The 11352-nt window shown below is 47.4% G+C and overlaps 1 protein-coding gene across 1 annotated transcript in view; it reads right to left on the reverse strand.

Annotated features, from left to right (window-relative positions):
- KIDINS220 (kinase D interacting substrate 220) overlaps nucleotides 1–3703 on the reverse strand; it is a 99797-nt gene extending 96094 nt beyond the window's left edge. The window contains exon 1 of the mRNA XM_044918972.1: nucleotides 3558–3703. The gene's annotated coding sequence lies outside the window, so the exon portion shown is untranslated. The remainder of the gene's footprint in view (nucleotides 1–3557) is intronic.
- Nucleotides 3704–11352: the final 7649 nt, after the last annotated feature.

Here is an 11352-nt window from a genome sequence, read left to right on the forward strand (position 1 = left end):
AAGCAGACTATTCTTTGTTCCCAGATTCAAAAGTCCCAGGTTGGGTCAAGTGCCAACCAGAACCAATTTACTATAGTCACAGGGTTGGGAAGGGGTTACAAGGTCACATAGTATTGGAACTGTTTCCAGAAAAGAGAAAACTGTTGTAATCTAGGCACCTGTCCTAAGAATTACTACTGTACCATCTCTCACCTGGATCAATGTGACAGTCCCCCAACTTATTCTCCTCTCTCCAGTCGTCCCCCACCTCAATCAAGTTGCCACACTGAAGCAAGAGTGATCTAAAATACGCTTCTTTTAAAATCCTTCTGTTAGTTCCCCATAAATTCACGCTGGGAGAACAAAAGATGATGGTTTTATCGCTCACAAGTTGTTCAAGAGACTGAAACACTCAAAGCCTTTGAAAGCAACTGGAAAGATTCAATTCTATAATTCCCATGAAAAGCTTTGCTCTGTGCGGGGCAGTCAGGACTCAAACACAATTCTGGATTATGATGGTGAAGATTTGCAGATCCTTCACAATCTGGACCCATCTTACCATTCCAGTCTCATCTCTGTCTCCCCTCCCAGTCCCATCCCTCCCACCCTTGACCCAAAGCTGCTTCCCTACTCACATCCACTCTTCCAGGTCCAGGCAGACTAATCTGCTTGCAACCCTTGGCTACCCCACACTTTCTTTTTTCTAGGCCTCTGCATTTACTGCCCCCTCAGCTTAGAATGCCCATCCTCCACAGATAAGCCTGGACAGTTTCTACTCATCCTTGTGGATTGGCTCTAACATTATCTTCTTCTGGAAGCCTCCACTGACTGGCTGCTTACTCTAAGCTGGGCCAGTGCCCTGACTCTCAGACTCTATACCCTGTGGATACACCTAAATTTTGACTGCTCATATACCATTTTACTCATTCTTGTCCACAACTCTAAACTCCAAGTTCTTGAGGCAAGACCCACCTTATATGTGGCATAATGCCTACAAAATTGGGGCTGAGAAAGAGAAAAGTAGTCCCCTGTCAGGAACTGGCCTGGCATGCACAGTTAGACCTTGGTAGTCTCATGTGAAGATAAACATGGACAGCCGAGCGACTATGTAGTGTACACCCAAGAACAATGAATAGCATGGATGGAATGTTTAAGTAAAAAGTAAGCACTAAGACTGGAAAGTGAGGGTGGCTGGTTAGATCTGTAACTTCCTCAAGGATAAGGGCTTTCTCTCCTTTGTTCTTACATCCCCAGAACCTATCACAGGAATACACCAAGTAGAAACATCATAGATAACTGTCAAATTGAATACTAAACGTGCCTCTTCTGTAGGTCTTTGCCTGCCCATAGGCTCTGCTACCATCAACAGCCCTGTCTTCTACAATCAGCCATTATCAGAGATGGGCACATGATCTGGGACATGTGAATGCTCAAAAACATAAGCCGGGCCAATGAGATTCCTCTCTTTAGAACTCTTCAGAATCAGAAACCAAAGACTCAGTCATTATGGGCCATGTGCCAAATGATACAGTTCTGAGATAACCAGTCAGCAGAGAGAACCTAACAGATATGAATAGAGAAGCAACAGAACAAATGCGGCCCCTGAGAGAGAGGCAGAAGGTGAAGCTGCCTTGGATCCTGATTTCTTGCTGATTCTCATTAAGTCCTATAAATCTCCTTTTCCCTGAGGTAAAAGAGTAAGTCTCTGTTCCTTCCCTTCTAAACAGCCCTGACTAACATAATGGCAGATAAAGCTGAGAAACACAGTTTTTGAGCAAAACACAGTTTTGAGGAAGAGGGAGATGGCACATTGGCATGATCCTAGGAAAGTTAATCTGCCAGCAGTGTATGTGGTCCAGGATAGAAAAACACAAAGAATTAGAACTCTGGACACCAGTCAGGGAACCACCAAAACAACCCTCAGAAAGGGGACAGGTGGTGGGAATGAAGGAATGACAGATATGAGCTTAAACAATATAAAATCCCCCATATTTGACTTTTTAACCTACCAAAATACCCAGAAGAGAGATTCTGGATGTAAAAATCAAAGAAACCCTAAGACTGTAGATTCAAAAAAAGGATGACAAGACGCCAAGCATAGGTGACTGAAGGAGGGTGTACCCATTAACAAAAAAGGGAAGTCAGGACTTTTCTCTTCAGGGTTATGGCCCCCTCCCTCCTCACCACTCTGGCCATGGGGTGCTTTGGCCAGGCTGAATTTGAGGTGCTCCAAAAAAGCTGGATTGGTTAATCCACCCAGTATTTGTAAAAACAGATCTGGAGATCATTCACACAAAGCATGTAGAACAAGGATTCTCAAACTTGCGTGCACCAGAGCCACCTGGCAAGTCTGTCAAATACAAATATCCCTTGGCTTCTCCGCCAAAGAATCCCACCCGGTAGATCTGGGGTGGGCCCAGAACTGACATTTTAACAAGCACCCCAAAATGATTCTGATGAGAGTCTCCATGCGACTAAAGCTAGAGAACAAAGAACACAACCTGGCCGCAGCATTTCTCCCCCTTGGCTCTCCATCAGCTCCCGAAGGTGCTTTAAACATTTTTAGATGTTCAGTCCTCAGTGTTGTCAAAGCGTGGGCGATGACAAAACATCAGAATCACCCCCTTGGAATCGGAAGGAGTGATTCCAGAGCCACACCCCAGGCCAGCTGAATGGGAATTTCTGAGGGTAAGGCTAGGAAAACTACATTTTTAGCCAGCGCCCCTAGCGGCTAAAGAGATGCTTCCATAAACAGTTATTAATAAGAAAATATTCTTCATTGGTTTAAACCTTTCTCTATGTCAAAACAACTTGAAAGAAAAATAATCCAATATTGCTGGCTGACAAATCGTTTCCCTATAAATAAATCATGGAAGCATCGTAATCAACGCCTTGCTGATATTTTGCCAGGCACTTAAAGGCCTGCACAGGGCAATGGAGAAATGAAGCCCGATAAGAAAGCAAAGGAAGAAAACTAACCACCTCGCCCTTGGAGGCCTGGGGAAAGAAACCTGGAACACCTGCCTTAAGGGTACCAACTAAGGCGGGTCCCGAGATGGAGGCTGTGCCAACGGAGGCCACACAAAAGAAAACAAAGTTTCACTGAGGCCCTTCCTCCCCACCCCCACACCATCCCACCCCGCCCCACCCCCCAAGCCAAGCACCTCTCCGCCGGCTGACAGACTGACCACGGGAGACTCCAAGTCTGAGAACTTCCCGCCGCTCCAGCTAGCGCGGCCTCTCCGAAAAGCCAGACCTCGAGCTCCCCAGGCGCCCAGCCGCGGGCCCCCACACCCTACCTCGCCCTCTCCCCGCTGGGCCGCGGCCCTGCCACACCTGGCCTCACCCCCTCCCCCTCCGGCCGCCGCCCCGCCAACACTCGGCCTCGCCCCCTCCCCAGCCACCCCCTCCTCACCCGGCCGCGGGCCCCCACACCCGGCCTCACCCGCTCCTCACCAGGCCGCGGGCCCTCCACACTCGGCCTTGCCCAGCCAGGCTCCCGGCCTCGCCCCCTCCCCGCTGGGCCTCGCCCCCACCTCCTCTCCCCGTCATCCCTCGAGGCCGACCATCGCACTGACCGTCTCACAATCCGGCCTAAGGACCGCGCGCGCAGCTCGAATAGAAAGGGCCTGCTTTGCCGCAGGCGCAGTCAGAAGACGGGAAAGGGAGAGACGGCGGCTTCCAGCGCTTCGCCCTCACCAAACCCGGCGGCCATTTTCCTCCCTCTCCTCAAACTGACAGGTCACGTGGCAGCTGGCGGCAGGGCGGGGCCGCCGGTGGCCACGCCCCCGGAGGGCGGGGGAGCCCCAAAGCAGCAGGAAGCCGGCGAGCGAGGTGGGTGTGGTCCAGGGTCAGCGAATCCCCCGACTCAGCGGCCCCTCGCCCCCTCCCTGTGGGCTCCAAATGGGTGTATTTTTGACAAGTGGCACGGGCAATATTTTCTTCCTTGTCAGTGTCACTCTTTCTATTATAGTTAATTTATAATCCCTATTCACCATTGTAATCAAAATTCAGGCAGAAATAAACCCAATTATAACTTCAGAAGACATTGCTAATGCATTGCCAACTAAGGCCCGCTCAAGTCTCTTCCTCCGGAACCCAGAGGCCAGGTGTCCACCCACCCTGTCCGAGCGCCTGTGGGGTCTGTATCTATCCTGGTCTTCCAGAGAGCCCACCTCCTCCCTGCCCGGCTCCCCGGGCCCCTGGGCAGCCCCGGCCGGCCGGCCGTCTGGCCTCCACCTGGTCTGGGCTGAAGGTACCTCGGACTTGCCCGAGGCCAAAAACGATTGACAGCTTTCAACTCACGTCCTACTGTGGACTCCTTTCCAGACTCCCTCCTAGAAATGTTCTGCTCCCTGGGCGTCTGTGACTCCCATTCTCCGAGTTACGTTCCCATTTCTCTGGCTGCTACTCTCAGATTCCACCTCCCTTCCTTCAACTGTTGATGTTTCCAGAGTTCAACGCAAAGCTGAGCTCTTCGCCCCCGCACCCAATGTGATCGTCCTCCTGTGCTGCTCCGGTCTGGGGACCCGGCTCCTGCTCCCATCCACCGAGACCGAGACCGGAATTGGGAAGTCGTTTTATGCAGCTCTCCCTCCCCTCCCCAAGGTCATCCTATCAGCCACTTCATCAACCCCGATTTAATGGCTGCAGAAACTCCCCACCAGGATTATCCCAAGAGCCCTCAACTCTCTCCCTGCCTCTGTTGGTGCCCCACTAACTGGTTCTCCAGGAGATTGCTCCCTTGGGTCACTTCTTTGATTAAATTCCTCAGCAGCCTTCCATTTCCATAGAATAAATTACCAAAAAGTACTTGCCCCTGCCAGACTTCCTGTCATTGCTTTGTTCATTACTCTCCTCCTATCCTGCCCCCACCCCCAGGATGGCAAGTATTTACAGTTCCTGGAACATTGGGCCATACTCGGTCTCATCTCCATTCTTTGCACAGTGTTGTTTAGTCCCCAAGATGTTCTTCCCTGTCTCTTTGTCCAGCTGATTCCAAGGGATGCAACTGAAGTGGTCCCCAATTTTGTGTAGCTTCCCGGTTGACCTCAAGCATAGGTGGTCAGTCCATCCACTGTATCCACCTTCATACGCCATAGTGCCTAGAGGTACTGAGAGAGCTTGTGTTAAAGCATATTTAACCTGTTTACCTGTCTTCCCCCTACTCTAAGGTTCACTCCATCCTTATCCCACACCAACTCCCTTACCCTGTTTGGAACAGTGTCTGGCCTTAGTAAGCCAATAAGGAAGAAACTACACTATTTACAACCCTTTCATATGATTTGGGGTACTGCCTCCTTGTCTCATGCATGTCTCGCCAACATCTGACAGAGCCATACTCTTCATTGGCTTTTTCCGGGAGTTGCCAGATTGATCCACTGGGAAATACTTTTCAATGGTCCCCAACCTTGGCACATCAGAACCATCCATGGACCTTCTTAAAAACTAAGACCATGCTCGGGGATTTAAAAATATCTCCCCAGCTGATTCCAATGACATACCATTCTCAGACTTGGGTTTGAGTCCCATTGTGTCCAAATCAGTGATTTCAATACGAACATACTGTTTTCATGTCTAATAATTTTTTGAGGGCCTACACAGGATAGCAGGTGACGTTTTAGTAACCACTGATTGTAAAAGTGACATGGGAATAGGAATTTGTGGTTTCATAGGGATCTGTAGCCCCAGAATGGCAATCTGCACTCTAAACATAATGTACTGAGTAGTCAGCAAGGCATTTGACAGGTTTTCTTGATGAGTGTGTGGACACAAAGAGAAAATGTGGATTGGGTCAAAAGGCACTGAAGATCTTGCGGAATTGTGTTGGCTAGTGAAATGATGACTCAGGGAGATGGGGTTCTTCAATCTTGGTGTGCCTTCGTGAGAGAAGCTGCCCCCATGATAATCCCTACCTCACACTGCTCCCCCCAGCCCCTGCACCCCATAATTTTTGCAAGTGCAGCAGCATTGCTTGGTTAGTGCAACCGCCCCTCCACAGAAAGCCCAGGGGCTTCTGCATCAGCTGACCTCTGCCCACCATGTGTGAGCCATGCTGAGTGACAGTGAACCAGCTCACCAGTAAGCCTCTCTCAGGGGAAATTGGAATATACAGCAATAAGCAAGATAGGGGAGGTGGGGCAGGAAGCTGTCGTTCTCCAGCTTCGGTGGTCCCAAGCCCCTCTGCACTGCAGTGGGGAGTTCTCATTTAAGAGCCTTGCAAATCCCATTCTAGAAGTGGGACATTCAGTCCCAGATGTTGAAAAGACAGTTGCTTTTGCTACTTAAACCTCCTCCCCTCCTCCTCTCCCCAAATAAAAATCCCTGAAGATACTCCGTGTACAAGTTGTTCTCTTAGGAATATTTAAAAAAAAAAAACAGTCCAGATAACCGCCTAGAAAAAAGCTACTGGAAACAGGCTTTACTCCAGCCCACATTTTAATGGAGGATGAGAGGAGGGTCAGATTCCAAGGATGGCAGAGTGGGAGGAAAGAGAAGCAATGAAGGAAAGAAAAGATTCACTAAGTAGGGTTTCCCCTCCATCTCAGGTCTGACCTGGGGAAGGAAGAAACCTGAGGAAGGGTTTTAGTGTTATAACAGGCCAAGCATTTAATTACCAAAATGAGAGCTTTTACTGACTAAAAGTGACTAGATACGATCTAAGAGTGAGGAGAAAAGTTATGAAATGATGAGCCCTACTGGAAATTTCATCCAGGGGTGGGAAGCAAGAAATAGCCAAGGAGCATTTACAGGTGCAGTCCTGAGGAATAATAAGTTACTTTATAATCCCACTGTAGCCCATTCTCTTCTATCAACATAATGGTTACCTTTAGGAAATTATATCTATTTTGATAATGAATATTTCCTAACTCATGCCAAATGCTGTTTATCCCTTTCATACTCAAGGACTCTAACACTCCTATCTTGCCACAATGTAACTATTGCAAAATAGAAGTGAAATGCCTTCTCCTCAACTTTCTTCCAAACTTCCCTCTCTTTTCACTTTCCTTGGTCTTTCTGCAGTTTGTACAGCTTGCCTAAATCTTTCTGGCAAACTCATCCTAAGGGCTTTCTTGCTTCAGCAGAAACACTTAAATCACTCCAAGGGTCTGGCTTTTCTACTTGTCATGTGCTATTATGTGGAAGGAAAACTAGGAGTTTTCTTTCCATCCCTCACCACTCTCCCCATCGACACTAATTTTAATCACCCTTTCATCTTTTTTAACAGTATCAGCATATGGGGATGAAGATTTCAGCAGTCCAATCTCCTTACATGGCTTCAATTTCCTTGTATATTAGATTTTCCATAGAAATCTTAAAAAGTTATGGGGCTCCTGGGTGGCTCAGTCAGTTAAGCATCTGACTCTTGGTTTCTGCTCAGGTCATGATCTTAGGGTCCTGGGATCAAGCTGCCCTTGGGCTCTGAGCTCAGTGGGGAGTCTCCTTGTCCCTCTCCCTCTCCACTCTGCTCCTCCCCCCACTCAGGCTCACATTCTCCCTCTCTCTCCTTAAAATAAATAAATGAATAAAAATCTTTTTAAAGGGGCGCCTGGGTGGCTCAGTCGTTAAGCGTCTGCTTTCAGCTCAGGTCATGATCCCAGGGTCCTGGGATGGAGCCCCGCGTCGGGCTCCCTGCTCAGCGGGAAGTCTGCTTCTCCCTTCCCCATTCCCCCTGCTTGTGTTCCCTCTCTTGCTGTGTCTCTCTCTGTCAAATAAATAAATAAAATCTTAAAAAAAAAAAACCTTAAAAAAATCTTTAAAAGAATCTTAAATTACACACTATCTTGCTTTTAAAACAGCTTTCCTCTGATTATAAAAAGGAACATGTGTTCATTATGAAGAATTTGTAAAATATGAAAAATTTGAAGAGGTATCTCCCCTAATCTCACCACATAGAATTCTCTAACTTTTCTAACAGATTTGAAGTAAAAACTTTATTGACCAGTTATTACTTTAAACATCCATTACTGAAAAGCAGCAGGGGAACAGGGATGCTCCTGAGATGCCATTTTTCTGCCTTAATTAATGATGGTGTGACTATCACTTCTCTAGGTATCTTTGCCAGCGTCCTCCCTGACCAGTTTGATTAGTATGTTCCTTCTGCCTTAAAACACACACACACACACACACACACACACAGAAGAAAGTTTCCTTCACCCTAGGATGACACCGGAAAGAGAAGGAACATAAGACCCTATGCTCAGATGGGCTGGGGAGAGAGAGGGAGAGACAGGGAGGGGAAAACTGGAGGAAAGAAAGTTGTAACAGAGTTAATTATCAGTTCACATGAAAAAGACTGAGTTTTAGTTGTTTGCAGCTCAACTAAAGTCAAACAAGGCTACCAGCAAGGCAGACACATTACCATGTTGCCAACCTAGGAAGTTGACTTAAAGAGACAACAGGAAGAAGGAAAGAAAGACATTTTTTATTCTTTTCCTTTAAAGATTTTTTTAAAAAGATTTTATTTTAGAGATAGAGAGCGAGCCAGAGGGGCGGGGGGGGGGGAAGCAGAGGGAGAGGGACAAGCAGACTCTGTGCTTGAGCGCAGAGCCTGACTTGGGGCTCCATCCCAGGACTGAGATCATGACCGGAGCAGAAGGCAGTCACTTAACCAACTGAGCCACCCAGGTGCCCTGGAAAGAGAGAAATTAAGGATGTAGTTAATATGCAGATCAAATAAGCTGCATGTTCACTGAACCCACTCCAACCCATAAAAACAGAAAATAAGTCGTCAAGCTACATTTATATGTGTATTTGAGGCAGTAAAGAGAGTAAGTCACATGTTCTTCTCTTCCATTATACTTGTGCACAGGCTTTTCCTGAAAGTAATTTTCCTTCAGGGGCACAGGTAGGTCATAAACAGATAAAATTAATGAAAACTTTGATTAACTTTTATCAAGAATAACAGAAAAGTAGACAATAGGATGATTCAAAATACATCCAATATAAGGAAACAGCCCGAATGACTATCATCTGACTTTCTGAATCAGTTTGCTCAGGGAGAAACTGACTAATGATGAAGAACTACGGAATTTTATTCCAATAATCATGTGTCCCTGACATTTTATTCCATTAGGAATTTGGACCCATAAACCACAGCGTGGGTAGGTATTTTTAGTATATGACGGTGGTCCTTTTGGTGGAAGTTCCCATATGAATGGCTAAGCCATCCAGACCTCATGCTGCCACAGTGATTGAATGGAAGTTTCTTTTGTCTAGAGTATAGCATTTCAATATTATGTTTTTCTCTTGAATAAATTTTGGCAGGAGAGAACTTCCTTTTTGGCCAGGTATAGATCTTCCACTTACAATTTTACACGTCTAATGATTGAAAGAACATTTCAAATGCTAGCACAAGAAGCCCAGGAGGCTGGCTTTAGGCGGGCCCAGGCTCATGCCTCGGCCCCAGAGAGAAGTAGCTCATCTTTGAATGCTTACCATTCATCATTATTCCTGGCACATAGTATAAGCTCATGGAACATTTCCTGACTGGCGACAATGAGGCCGTATCCTGATGACGAAACCAGAGTTAGCTAGGCAGGACGGGGCTGGTGGTGGGGGATATGGTATGGAGGGGACTTCTGGGTAAGGGAACAGCAGGTAGAAAGGCAGGAGAGAGAAATTGGAGAAAGTATAATTATCCAACATGGCTGGAACATTATAAAGGTGAGTGCCTTAGTCCATTCAGACTGTTTAACAAAGTACCATAGACTAGGTGCCTTATAACCAACAGAAACTTATTTCTCACAGTTCTGTAGGTTGGAAGTTTAAGATCGGGGTGCCAGCTTGGTCAAGTTCAGTGAGAGGCCCTCTTGCAAGTTGCAGTCTGCCAACATTTACACCATGTCCTCCATGATGGAAGGGGCAAGGGAGCTCTCTGGGGTCTCTTTTATAAGGGCACTAATCGCAATTTGAGGGTCCCACCCCCATGACCTGAACACCTCCCAAAGGCCCCACCTCCTCACACCATCCCCCTGGGGTTAGGATTCCAACATGAATCTCATGGGGGACACATTCCGTCCATAGCAGTTCGTGTGTATTGTCAGGGGTGTAAATCAGGAGAGAAAAGCACCAAGAAGGATGAGCAGGGGTTATTAGATCACAGATTTTATGCCATACTTAAGCGTTTGAACTTATCAGAAAGGTTTTGGCCAACAGTTTCCTTCTTGAAGCAGGAAAATGAAACATGTTGATTTTGGAGATGGCTCAAGGCTGCACATTAGAGAATGGGTTGAAGACATGCCCAGAGGGTACAAGGCAAGCACAGTTACGAGCTAGGTGAGAAGTGAGGGGGCAGGGGCAGCAGAGAGTCCGTTAGTTGTACAGGAGGTGGGACATGAGGAAGTCTCAGTGGGTAAGGAAGGCTAAGGGTGGTGCACGGTTTCTGACCTGGGTAACCATACCATACCATAGCTAGAGAGACAGGCACTACAAGAGGAATCACAAGTTCTTGGGTGGTGAAACTAGATGATGAGCTTGATGTCCTAAATTTGGGGTGCCTGTGAGTTTTAGGTGCAGAGGGTAGGATGGACATTGAAGAAGTAGGCGAACAGTCAGGCGTGTGACCAGGGAATCCGGCGTGGTGTCTCCACAAACAGTGATCATCCAGAGGCAGCAGGAGAAGCAAGTAAGGACAGTTTTGTTTTTTTTTTTTGAAGATTTTATTTAATTATTTGACAGAGAGAGACACAGCGAGAGAGGGAACACAAGCAGGGGGAGTGGGAGAGGGAGAAGCAGGCTTCCCGCCGAGCAAGAGCCCGATGCGGGGCTCGATCCCAGGACCCTGGGATCATGACCTGAGCCGAAGGCAGACGCTTAACGACTGAGCCACCCAGGCGCCCCAAGTAAGGACAGTTTAACAGAAGGAGAGAAAAGATCTCAAGAAGACAGAGGTCAACAGAGCCAAATGCTGTGAAGAGCACGTGATACAAAAAGGGAAAACTAACCACCACAATTCAGCACCAGAGGTCAAAACTGACCTTATACGGTGTTCAGTAGAGGGCTGGGTGGGGTACGGAAGCAGAGGGCCTGTGTTGACTTTTAAGAAGCTTTATTGTACAGCTGTGGATTGTAGGATGGCTTTCCAGTACTTGTCTGTTTGGGGGGTTTTTTTTGGATGGGAGTTTAATCCTATAAGGCAATGTGTTTATCACATTCTTCCTGAGGCAGATGATTCATGAATTTAAAAGTGAAGTGACAAAACAGGAACTCAGCTTCTTGAGGGACTGGTGGCCCCCTTGGCCAGCTGGAGGGGACTCATCTTCTCACCAGTCCTTGGTCTCCGGGTGCTGGGCAGCTGCCTTCCCCATTGATGGTATGAATAGCTCGGATCTTAGGGTACTCTCATACTCACCCTGACAAAAGGGATAGCAA

This window comes from Neomonachus schauinslandi, chromosome 10, assembly GCF_002201575.2.
Source record: "Neomonachus schauinslandi chromosome 10, ASM220157v2, whole genome shotgun sequence".
In the NCBI taxonomy this organism is placed as follows: domain Eukaryota; kingdom Metazoa; phylum Chordata; class Mammalia; order Carnivora; family Phocidae; genus Neomonachus; species Neomonachus schauinslandi.